The 13,461-nt window shown below is 42.1% G+C and overlaps 1 pseudogene; it reads right to left on the bottom strand.

The window, feature by feature from the left end:
* Positions 1 to 7,702: 7,702 nt before the first annotated feature.
* On the bottom strand, positions 7,703 to 10,552 carry LOC147429890 (BTB/POZ domain-containing protein At1g63850 pseudogene; annotated as a pseudogene).
* Positions 10,553 to 13,461: the final 2,909 nt, after the last annotated feature.

The following is a 13,461-nucleotide window of genomic DNA, read 5'->3' as shown; positions in this document are numbered from 1 at the left end:
TGTGAACTATCTACTCTTTCTAACATCCATACCAAACACTAATGCAGACACCTTGTTAAGCTTTGTTTTGAATAGGGATTTCTTTGAATGCTCTCTCTCTCTCTCTCTCTCTCTCTCTCTCTCTCTCTCTCTCTCTCTCTCTCTCTCTCTCGACTAGCATATTTAAAGAGAGTAAGTCTGAATAAGGATTTCTTTGAATGCTCTCTCTCTCTCTCTCTCTCTCTCTCTCTCTCTCTCTCTCTCTCTCTTTCTATAGCCTAGCATATTTAAAGAGAGTAAGTTTGAATACGGACTTCTCTGAATGTTCTCTCTCTCTCTCTCTCTCTCTCTCTCTCTCTCTCTCTCTCTCTCTCTCTCTCTCTAGCCTAGCATATTTAAAGAGAGTAAGTTTGAGGCGTTTAATTATTCAATGTGAGGTGATATTGTTCTATTGAATATTTCTAAGTGAATTGCAAGAATGTAAAAGATGTTGAAACAAAATGGAAAAATGCTTTAAATAAAGCAAAAAGCTCAAAATAGTTTAACATTTCATGAAAAAGATCGAAATGAAAAGCTCGCAAAAAAAAAGCACTCCATGCAACCCAACCAATTAAGCAATCCACTCACAACACATCTATATGTCCAGACTTCGTCGAGATCCAGGATGGGAAACCTTCAAATATGCCCACTACAATTGAAATTAGCCCCAAATGAGTGAAATATGTAGGGAAAAAAATAAATCAAATCGTCTCTTTTTGTCGCAAAAATTCAACACCAAAAACTTGTATCACCAATCCAACTCGCGAGCATGCCGTGGCTCTAATACCATGTCAAAAGTGCAACGGAAAAGAGTGAATCAGGTGGTGATCTCATCTGCAACTGTGAGAAAACCCCCTATGGGGACTGGGCACCCAATGGATCTTGAATCTATCGCAACAAATGTCTTCAGAATCAACCACCTGCCACGTACCGGCCACTAAACGGGAACAAGTGCAACCATCAAGGTCTATATAGACCTGCAAGTAGGGACTCAACAAGGAGGGAAAAGGGATCGCTAGAGAAAGGGAGAGAGATCAATGGCAAAACTCACAGGGAAAAAATGTTGGTGCTGAAAGAAAACACTAGAGAGAGGAGATGGCACACCAAAACACTAGAAAGATAATGTGCTAGAGAGAGTGTGCTCAAACAATCGAACTCTGCATATAACTGATCACAACATGCCAAAAGTACAAGGGAGGGGGAGGGGTTGCCTATATAGACAATCCCAAATTTCTCTACTCAACCTAGAAAGCCCACGACTTGGTAAATAGGCCAAAATGCTAATAAATGTCCAAACACACACTCGCTAAAAGTGACCTATAACACACATTTGACAACACAAATGCAAAACACTCAAGACTATGACCCCGAGAAACCCTAGGAACAGGGATCTTGCCTCATGTCAGCCTACCAAGTGGGCAACACCATGGAATGCACCGCTAAGAAAACATACGCCTACCTCAAATATGGCCGGATACCACAAAATAGCCCTCACTCCCTAATTTGCTCCTAGGAGATATTTAAGCCCACTGGACAAGAATCTAAAGTCTAACACACCTTTCAACAAAAATACAAAGATTACAGCTATTTAGTATAATCATAGCCATATAATCATTAGCAGAATGTGGCCTTCACAATATGACTCCACAATACCTAAATGTGAAGCTCCCACATATTCTTGGTATGCTCCATGGTTGTGTGCAACCCAATCAATTAAGAAATTCACCCACAACACATCTAAAACCAACTCGTCAAAATTGAATCCATAAGACTGCTCATATATTCCTCACTACCAGCAGATGTAACCACCAGACATTTGCATGAACATCTAATTTCCTTCAACAAGTACTCAATCACTTCATTTAATAAGTGGCTCGTGTCACTAACTATCTCAATCAGGATCCCTAATTTGTGCCTTTTGCTTGCCCATGTTCCCCTATCATGAAGCACCACTCCCACACACACTCGCATCTTTAGTCATTACTTGCATTATATCTCCATTTTTCACCTCTCTAAGTGGTAGGGAATTCCAAGAGGGCTCTTGCATCTACCCCTTAAGTCCCCAGATACTCCGTGATTGGCAACTAACAACCCCCACTTTCCATATTTATAATAGTTTTACATCGCACATTTATCTACTTCACATCTCTTGACATTTCGATTTTGAACACCAAAAAACATATTTGTATCTACCTATGCACCCGACCCAATATTGATAATAACCTATGTTACATCCCTAGACATCAAGATGGGTGCCTCAACAATTTCCAACTAATGAAAACCGGCCCTACATGTGGATGCACCATTAGCTCAAGGAATGTCAAGAAGGGCGGTTAAGGAATCCTATAGATAGAAAGCTAGGGTCATTTGATCACACCAGTTGGACACAGCCAAGGTGCCCATCCTTATGTCTAGGGATTTGTCACTACACCACGATAAAACTTCATGCCTTGATCTAGAACCACACAAACTCCATGCCTTCATCTAGAACCACACAATCAATGTACAAATCTTATTCGTTTGCAAAACTGCCTATATGTATTTCTGTCGTTACCTTGGGGGTAGCCTCTGCACATTTTGGTATGTGGCCACACCGAAGGAATTTTCATGCCAAGGGTAGGACTATAGGAGGCCACGGCCTTGGCCAAGGGCCGACAGATACACATGCAATATAGGGGCTATATGTAGCTAAGAGCCAAGGGCCTATATATAGGTAGGTTGGGTGGTTATGAGCATGTCTATCTTCCCTATGGCCTTTCACTCATATAGAAGCTCAGGGATGGAGGGGGGAAGGGGAAGGCTTGCATGTTTTTGCATGGCGAGGCATGAATTGCTGACTCTCTCTCTCTCTCTCTCTCTCTCTCTCTCTCTCTCTCTCTCTCTCTCTCTCTCTCTCTCTCTCTCTCTCTCTCTCTCTCTCTCTCTCTCTCTCTCTCTCTGTGCTTCGAGCTTGGCTGCCATGGAGTGGGCAGAGTCCCTTGGAAGGAGGAAGAGGATAGGACCGCAGGATAAGCCTCCTCCATGGCGGGCTCAAGAAGGCATGTCCCGACATGGGCAAGATTCCTTAGGTGGAAGATGAAGGCAAGCTCCGAGTGCGGGTAAGCACCCTTACACACAAGGGATGGTCGTAATCGACCTCTATGGAACTGCGATCTCTTGAGCTTGTTCAGATTACGACGGTGTGCTAAGCAAAATTTTTCATAGGCTCGTTGAACAGTAAGCAACACTACGCGCTCAAAGTTTCTCTTCTGCCCTGCGTAGTCATTTGCAATAGATCCTCCATCGCTGGTTTGTTTGTTTTTATTTTTTTAGTTCCTTATTTTCACATTGGGCGCCCTAAGGCCACCCTTGGGGGTCACTCCCACAGCATAGACTACAAAAGCCAACAGGCCGATCCGGGTTACATGCATGGACCGTGCAAGCCGTACAAATACAGAGTTCAGCAAGATATGGTATGACCAAGATTTGCACGGCATAGTAAACCTGTACAAGGCATCATGCATGGGCATGTCAGGCAGGCCTTGGCAATTGCCGCAGATCGATGTACTTGGCACGATAGCACAACTATATTGGCCAATCTACAGGTGTTAGAGGACCGCGAGAAGGCATCATGCACCCAGCATTGGCCATGCAAAGACCTTAACGTCGCAAGCTAGATAAGATTAAACAAGAAGTGCAGGGCCTTTCACAAAGGCATACACGCCGTGCTCAAATTGAACCAAACCAATACAGAAAGGTTGTCGATCTACTGGCTTCAACCCAACAATGGATTCAAAGGAGGCAAGGCTTCCCTTATCCGCTGCCATCGCCAACGAGGTGATGCTATGACTTTCAAGACAATCGCTTCATGTCTGATGGAGTTTTTTGATATCATCGTCTTTGATGTCCGATAAGTACCATGAACTGGAGATTAATGTTTCATCTTCATTTAAATTTTGCAAAATCTTGCATTCATAAAAGCAAGATTTGAGACCCTGCCTTATGATGGAAGGGGAGCTTGTTCCCACATATATTTGTCATGGATAAATATCATGGTGTTCAAGCCAGGCCTGTGGCATATCAGTACAGTCAAGGCCCGTGGCATGTAAGGAAAAGCTATTTGGCAAGGTCAACCCTTAACTATAATTGCATGCTGCTGTCAAGAAAGTTTCCTCGAGCATGGCTCATATACACGTTGTCTGCCATTGATGTGGTCAGGCAAGGAAAACACCTCGTGTTACCAAGCAAAGAGGAAAAGCAAGGATTTCAAGAGCACGACTAAACACATTGACATCCACAGCTATGAGCCGAATCCAATGCGATCACCAGACATACGGCATAGCAGTTTTTGACATTCGAAATATGCAATCAGCATACGAACTTGGGAGTCTTTGTAATGTATGCATGTTTTTCTCACTCAAGATCTTATTAAACCAAGCCAAGAAGGCATGTGCGGGACATCCAACAGCTCTCAAGTCCTTTGCATATATGGCTATGAGCCGGTTTCGAGCGCACTACCAGAAAGTGGGCAACAAGGTTAGTCCATTTCAAGTTATTTTTGTTTTTTGTCTATGTTTTACTTTTCATTTTGGATAAGATCTCTCTGTTGTGTAAGGCAAAGTACTCGGGCAGACCCCATAAGAAGCCATTGTATAAAGCAAAGTGCTTTACCTGTCTTCATGTGTGAAGCACAGCTTCTCTTATGTGCCCAAGTACTATCAATTGACTATAGATCAATGATAATGGCACACATCTTTTGCACTTCGTGGATATAAACTCACAGGCAACGCTACACTGTGATGTATCCATTCCCACGGCACGTATACCAACGGCTCACGTGGTTGAGGACGACAAGGGCTTGTTATTCTATTTTTTTCTTTGTATGCATGGCATACTAGTACAATGTCCGTACAACAGCCATCATTGCATACGCTTCCGCTATAACATTAAATACTCTGTCAAGAACAAGATACGTCACTGATATCTTAAAACATTTTTTATGTTATTCACAGGCAAAGTGCCGTATTTACAGTTACCCTAATACAGTCACAATCACATACAAGGTTAGTGGGACAGGATGTGACTTATCATACCTCTCTCTACGAGGGTGTGGTACAAGTACACAACTGTACTCTTATAGGATAAGCTCAGCCTCTCTCTACGAGGACGTGTGGTGGTACACTTCTAGGCTAAGCTCAGACACAGACATGGTCTGCATGGGATCATATGGAAGGGGCATACATCACATTCGAATAAGGGGTTTTCCTCAGTCCAGCATTCTCTATCTCTCTCTCTTCCCAACTTCTATCCGGCAAAAGTGAAACTAGGCATGATTGTCTTGAAATCTTTCTATGACAATACGATAACAGGAAGGGCTAAGAGCCATCTATTGCCACATATTTTAGAAAGGCTAAGAGCCATCCATATGTAATCCATAAGTGATTGCTTACAAGATCGAACAATCCTATCCAGTTGAGTACCCATCGATTTTAATGGACAAGCAAGCGTTTTGCCGTTATTGATTTTTTGGGCGTTATTTTAGCACTACACACTTTGAGTGTGAAAATCAAGTTGAGTTTTTGAACCTATTAAATTTGTAAGGGCTTATCTCTACCAAGGTGTATAGATGAAGCCAGCATTTCAGGCAGTAAGAAATTTGGGTTGTAGTGTTTAAAATAAGTTTCTACATTATGCAGTTATAGCCCCACTTATAAGATTTATTTGGCACATGTTGTCACATGGGATGCAACATGGTCTAGGAACTCAAGGAGTTTGGTTTAGTGAGTGCGGAGCAAAGCTAATGAGGATCCCTCTCACTCCCGTGTCGTAGAGTGTTTGCAATTACCTCCATGCACAAGTACATCTTGTACTTCAAGGATGTTCTTTTTTTTAGACATCCTTACATGAGACATATTCCACATGTGGAGAATATGAGTCTCTGAAACTGACACTGACGTCCACTATTTCAAGTATGTGTCACGACAAAGTCTCTACGCGCTGGTCAAATCTGTTTCTTAGACCATTTTCAGCACGATGTATCAGTAGCAAATCCGATGGCCAGAAATTGTCGGATACTTAGAATGACTTGTTAAGGTACAAGTGCAACTAAACAACATTATAGATGGTTGTTTTAGCATATAGCAAGGCTATGAGTTGCTAATGAAAAGGTTTAATTGTTTGTACCTAGAAGTGATTAATGTTTCACCTTCTATTATGGTCCAAATGTTTCAGCAAGGCTTGCAATTGCTTGCAACAGAAAGTATTTAGTTTCTTTTCAGAACTATTTACATTCCTCTTTAATGTGTGCTAGGAGCATTACATTCGCCATAAGTATTGGCAAGGATGATCATGGATATACAGGTTTGGCTCTGTTTTTTGCTAAATGCATGCATACTAGGTGTTATGGGTCCTAGTATTTAGCACATGCTGATTGGAGCGGCATGCATATTCGTCACATTAGTGCTATGAAGCATTTTACACTCTATGTGCAATATCTCTCTAAGATTATGTTTTGATCTCCCAATCACCAATAGAGGTCATGGCTTGGTTTGGGTGCTAGCACCAAGCAATCCATTTAGTAAGCATTTATTGCTCTACTTGGTGTTTGCTTACCTTAAGTTAAAGCATGTTTGTGATTAGGTTTGGTCTCTTCATGTATAAGTCAAACTCTCAACCTTGAACACTAGTTCTAATAAGGTTGTTTACTAATGAAATTTGAGAACAAGTCAAGGACTTCAACTTGATAGATGAGTTATGTCAACAAGTTACTTTCATGAAAATTGAAAAGATGTACTCTTTCAAGTATATCTTTGTTGTGATAACTCGTTTAGCATGCTCATGTACATTCTAAATGAAATCTACACACTATAATTGGATAGGAGCCTGTAACACAAGATGATTGCAAATGAACAACAATGTGCACAATCAAGATGTTATGCTTGATTTCATTGGACCTCCTACTGAACCGTGTTTCGATCAACCAATTTACTAGATCCATGAAGGATGCCACAATGAAAAACATTAATGTCCTTATACACAAATAATATTCAAATTGTATACCTAATGGCTTCAAAATAAATATATTCACTGCCTACATAGTGCAAGAACACTCTAAAGAGAAGAAAACGCTAAAGGAAAATTAAACAAAGAAAAACATAAATGTAGTAATGTGCACTTGACCATCTCTCTTTATATAAACACAAAAAGTCTTTTGACTTCCACTTCCATGGGTCTTTTCATTTCCTAAACTCAGCCTTCACTACTACTACTACTCGCTCCACTTTAAAAAAAAATGCATTAGTTGAAAGATGCCATTAAAAGATTCGCTCATCACCTCATCGTGACGACCTCCTACTTGTTGTCTCACCATGCCCCCCCCCCCCCCCCCCCCCAAAAAAAATAAAAAAAATCGCAGTCACTCAAAAGATAGGTACCAAGCTCTACTTGTAAACTTGCAATTGTACCCCTCATCGTAAGAGAGGGACGGAGAGCAAGCCGCGAGAGAGAGAGAGAGAGAGAGAGAGAGAGAGAGAGAGAGCACTCGAAACGTGTTGAACTGTAGTCCCAAAATGGTAGGTCATATAGAGCTTGAAAAATGCCATCGCTTTTTTTAAAGAGTGAAAGAGAGGATCTATGTTGATTCTCTTGCCTTTTTATTTTTCAAAATGGGTAGCACCTACTCCCTTTTAATGTTTTGGAAGGCTTTTTCTTTTTCCGAGATTGGGGGGACCTATCGCCACCCCAACAAAAAAAACCAAAAAAAAGAAATAAAAGTCTCCTGGAAAACACCTTCATATTATTGCCACCTTGCAGAACCAAATAAAAACAATTTAATCAAAACAATGTGAATGAGACCTGTTTGTCACCTTCTTCATAAAACTTCCCAACAAGATGCCCCAAAAAAGCCTTCATAGCCTTCCAATTCTGTAGATTCGAATGAAATCTCACAATCCTATATCATCACAAAACATTTGATCAAACAATGGTGAATGAGGATCTGCTTGTAGCCCCATTCATAAAGCTTCACCATTGTTTTGTCAAGGATTTAACAACCCAATATTCTACACAAAACCCTAGACGGCTAAGTGTCAGGATTCTAAATATGAAAAGCAAAAGCTAGCCGGTAGGGAGCTATTGTTGGTTCATGTACAAGGGAATGAAAAGGGTAACCCACATTCAAAAACAGTATCTTTGCCCTTTCTACCACAAAATTGTGCAGGAACTACACTCCATTCATAGGGAGCTTGTCGGTGCTCTTCAAAGCAGCGGACCTCAATGCCACACAAAATCTTAAGCAGGGAGACCTGGCCCTGTCAGCCTAGCACATGAGCAAGGGCATAGACGAAATGCGTATTTAGCCAACTAAAAGGTACATAATGGGTCTTCTACGTAATGTATCTCTTCACAATCTCAAAAATGTCCGCCTCCACCAGACTTCAAATGCCCTCTGAAGGTTCAGACAATCATCTCCATTATTAGAGAAGCGATCAAACCAAGCCAACAAAATGTTTTGTTGTTGCTTCAAAGGACTGTGTAAGGGTTTGACTTATGCCATCTTTGATAACATTCTTATCAAGGCATTTGCAGCATCACTGCATCCAACCAAAATCATCCACTAAAGGGGGAAGCCAAGTCTGCAACAATTAGTACCTCACATCAACGGGGCAAAGCACTTGTCCGCTTCCTATGGCCACACAAAGCCTTGCCACGTGAGCCGACTCACTTCATATTGGAGAACAGTAGCAATCTCCTTATGTATTCTTGCAAGCTCCGACTGATGTGCCCACATTTTCACAAAAGTATTACCCATATGTCTATCCAGGAGGATCTCTAGAAGCCACAAAAGATTGTCTGCTTGATGAGCAGCTATGAGGTACCTCTATCCTCATTTCCTTGGTTCATGAAATCATTCCTGGATGCTTGCAAGAAGAGTGCTGACATAGCATCTAGGCAAGTAGTGCAAGCTTGATACAAGCTCTCCCTGCTCAAGTCTACGCAATCCCTATTTTGAGACAAGTTCTCGTGCAACATCTTGGAGACAACTGCCTTCATTTCCGGGCGTGCTTTGTTGTTTTTTCCTTCCATTGCCATCTCAAGAAGCTGAACAAGGGTTCCTTCGGAGCCACTGCTCTCCTCTATTCTAAGCCTCTTTCAGAACATCGATCGATGTAAAAATTTCAATCTGAAGCTGCCCAAGGAGAGCCTTCACTTTCGCTTCTTCCTCCTCTGCCCATGGTGCAGCTTCCAAGTACTCCAAGCAACAAATGATACAAGATTCAAACAAAATCAAAGCTCCTACCTGCAAGGCATAAAACCTTCACTTAACCATCAAGACATTTCCATGCAGCGGATCACTAACTTTGTCTTTGGGTCATCAGAGAAGAGAGGGAACTGGAAAAATCCCTACAAGCAGAGAATCACATCAACGTAAAGCCTCAATGCAAATACGGCTCGCTACTAGGAGTAATCACCCCGCTCTTGACACAAAAGAGAAGCAAACGGTCGTGATGAGCTGGAACCCTAATGTTGCTGCTGGCGGGAACTGCTTTTAGCCTAAAAGACTGCTCGAGCGACAAGAGCAATAGTGCGATAGTTTTTCAGGCCTCATCACCCTCCATTACAAATGATACGGTCCTAGCAAAACCTCAGCACTAAAACCACGGGATCTTTAATAAAAACCAAGTCGTTGGATCAACGACACGCATAGGCTCAAAATTCAAAAACATCGTGCACTGTCAGATCTAATCTGGGTTACTTTTTTGCATTTGTGTCTACCATATAAGGGTTTGTTTCACTTTGGATGCCATCAAAACCTACACTCCCGCATGATTAGAGCATCCGCCTCTCAGTGGGCAAGTCGTGGGTTCGATTCAGATGGCAAGCATTGACCGCAGCTTTTTTTCAGTTGTCCACTCGCTGGAGATTCCCTCGCTTGGCTCCCAACCGTCGAACCCTTCTCTCCCACTTCATTGAATACCCATTGCCACTTAGTGACCAGGCTGACAAAGAGCATGCTAGCTTCCCAAAGGGAGACAGATGAGCACTATTCAAGCTTTTCCCATCGATTTTGATATAGCTCTTCTCAAATCTCCGAAATGGTAGTTAAGATTATTAAAGCAAGAATAATGGATGTTCTTAGAGTACGCACATGCACGCCTCAGGGGTCTCTAAGTAGTGGAAAAGTGCACAAGGCCCACCTTAGCCCAAAACGCCCTTGTAGAATTCCCATTGTTTCGCCATCGGGCCTATTAGAACGTCACTCCCCTCTTCACTTCCGTTTGTAGCCGATGAGCAGCGTTGGTGAAGCAGGAATGCGTATAATTGATTGATGGCTATGCACACTCTAAAAAGTCTTTGATGGGCTCATAAACGGCGTCGACTACTTTGCATGTGCGCAAGGGGCCGATTTGAGCTTTGTCATTCTCCCCCACCACCGTCTTACCAGGCTTGCACCATGTGCGCAACCTATCTGTAATTCACATGTTCGCCTCTTCAGGTATTCACCCAGCTCTTCACAATGTGAGTGAATATTCCAAACCTCCCACTCCAAAGCCATCCTGTCACAAGGCATATTGTCAATATGCTTGATCAAAGGGATTTTGTATATGTTTCCTTGCATTTCCTAAGAGTCATCGCGTTGACAGGAGCATAAAGAGGAAGCTAAGCATGAGGAATGACAATAAGTGGCCAAGGTAGAGGCTCACATGCAAGAGCGTGAGAATATGCACAATTTCATTGCTTCCCTAGTATATCAATCTGACGCACCCTTCAAGCCAAATTATTACAAGAGGCTTGCCAAAACAATTGTGGAGGCTACCACAAATGCTATTATCAACCATTCATGCACCATATCCAATTTAGTAAGTAGAACGGTAAAATGAAGGCTATTGCCATTTATGTTAGGAATAGGACGTAGTTAAATAGATATTTGAGTAGCTTACTTAATGGAGAGAGACAAATTTTCACACACGAGAGATTAGAGAGAGAGAGAGAGAGAGAGAGAGAGAGAGAGCACGATATACCTGGTTCACCCCATGTGGGTTACATCCACGGGAAAGCAGCCACTTAATGGATTTAGTACTTCAAACAAAATGTAGGTTACAAAGGGATTATACCCTTAATAGAGCTCTCGCCTTACTTCACTCTCACCATCTCACACCCACCTTGTTGCATCAACTTCACACTCCAAAATGTGTGTAGAAATGGCCTCCTTTTATAGGCCAAAAGGATTGCCCTCTCTCATGAGAGGCAGTCGTGTGTAGCCTGAAGGAGAGGAGCCGAGAGCACAATGGAAGAGGAAGATGAATACGCACACACGCTCACACACACACCACCATAGCCACACACACACAGGTTGGAGGGGGAGAGCCGACACATACTGTGTGCCCCCTTTCTTTCTTCTCTATATTATGCACCTAAGCACAATACACACTCTACTTTGTGTTAGTGGCTCAAGTGTATAGTTGTACACTTAGGGTTAGTAGCAGTTAGTGATGGGCGGTAGGCCACATGGCCATTAAACCTAACATTCTCCCACTTTATTGCCAATGTGGGAGACCATAAGAATGGAAGAGAACCACACTTCACCCAATGCCCATCAACTCACAATAGTGCTAAAACTGATGGTTGGAGAGACTTTTAGTGAGTGCATCCACTGTGTACTCTAACGTAGGAATCTTCACTAAAGCAAGGCTCTTGTTTGCCAGGAATTCACAATTGAAGTGATAACACACATCAATGTGTTTCGTTCTAGAATGAAACATTGGATTGTTAGCCAAGGCAATAGCACTCTGACTGTCACAATGAAGAACTGGTGTACATTGCTCCAATCCAAGATCTTTCACTAGGCGAGCAAGCCAAATAGCTTCTTTGCATGCTTCACTCGCTGCAACATACTCTGCCTCTGTGGTAGAAATGGATGTACAGTCTTGAAGAACGGATCTCCAAGAAATAGCAGAACCAGCAAATGTGTAAATGTTGATTTACGATTCTCAACACAGCCTGCATAATCATTGTCTACAAATCTCTGAATGGATGACTCTCCACGACCATAGCATAAATGTCTATTTGCAGTGCCACTCAAGTATCTGACAATTGACTTGACATCATCCCAATGCTTTTTACCAGGGTTAGACATAAATCTGTTGACAACTCCCACTGCATGTGCAATGTCAGGTCTTGTAGCCTCCATGGCATACTTGAGATTACCACAAGCTGAAGCATAAGAAACCTTAGCCATCGCAGCTTTTTCTTTATCAGATTTGGGACAGTCGTTCTTGATAAGCTTCAAATATGTAGGCAATGGAGTACTCAAAGCCTTCCCCTTCTGCATGTTGAAACGATCAAGAACCTTGTCCACATACTCATTATGAGAAAGGTACAACAACCTCTTCTTACGGTCACGAGTAATGCGCATACCCAAAATGTGATTGGCTTCACCCAAATCTTTCATGTCAAATTGACTTTTTAGCTTGGTTTTCAAGTCAGCAATGTCCTTTGTGGAATGACCAGCAAAATAAGCATGTCATTTACATAAAGGATAACCATAATAAGCTGTCCATTGGGTTGTCTTTTCACGTAAAGACATGGATCCTCATTACTACTCTTAGAGCCTAGGGAATGCATAAATGCATCAAACTTGTGATACCATTGTCTAGATGAGTGCTTCAAGCCATAGAGACTTTTCAAAAGCTTACAGACCAAATGTTCCTTGCCCTTTAGCACAAACCCTTCAGGTTGCTGCATATAAATCTCTTACCCCGAGATCACCATGTAAGAAAGTTGTAATTGGCATCCATTTGATCAAGCTCCATATCTTCAATGGCAACCAAAGCAAGCAACATTCTCAGTGTGGCTATCTTGACCACTGGAGAAAAGATTTCCAGGAAATCGACACCATATTCTTGCTTGAACCTTTGGCCACTAAACGAGCTTTGTAATTGTCGATCTTCTTCTTGTAAACCCATTTACAAGGCAATGCTTTCCCACCTTTTGGCAGCGGAACAAGTTCCCATGTTGTGTTCTTTGCAATACTGGACAACTCCCTTTTCATAGCATGTTCCCACTGAACCTTATCATTGGCTAGCATAGCCTCTTTGTAACAAGAAGGCTCACCATTATCTATCAGCAAAAAAAATCCAGGCCTAGAACAAAACATTCTAGCGAATGTGAGACTCTTTGAGATCTCTGCGGTTGATCAAAACTCGTACTACCCTGTGTAGTAAGTGGCTCGGGAGTGGTCTGGACAAAAGGTGATACATTGAAAAACGTCACTTTTCAAAATTCAACCTCTTTCACTAGTTGTCTATGCATCTTAGTCTCATTAAAGACAACATCACTGCTATGGATCACTAATCGACTTTTCGGATCCCATAAATGATAGCCAAATTGACCATCTACACCATAGCCAATCAAGATGCATTTCCTAGACTTAGATCTAGCTTAGTTGGATACATGTGCATAAGC

This window comes from Adiantum capillus-veneris, chromosome 22 (genome assembly GCF_014529385.1).
Source record: "Adiantum capillus-veneris isolate H3 chromosome 22, ASM1452938v2, whole genome shotgun sequence".
NCBI classification, from domain to species: domain Eukaryota; kingdom Viridiplantae; phylum Streptophyta; class Polypodiopsida; order Polypodiales; family Pteridaceae; genus Adiantum; species Adiantum capillus-veneris.
Note: the sequence above shows the minus strand (reverse complement) of the source record. Positions and strands in the feature narration are given on the sequence as shown.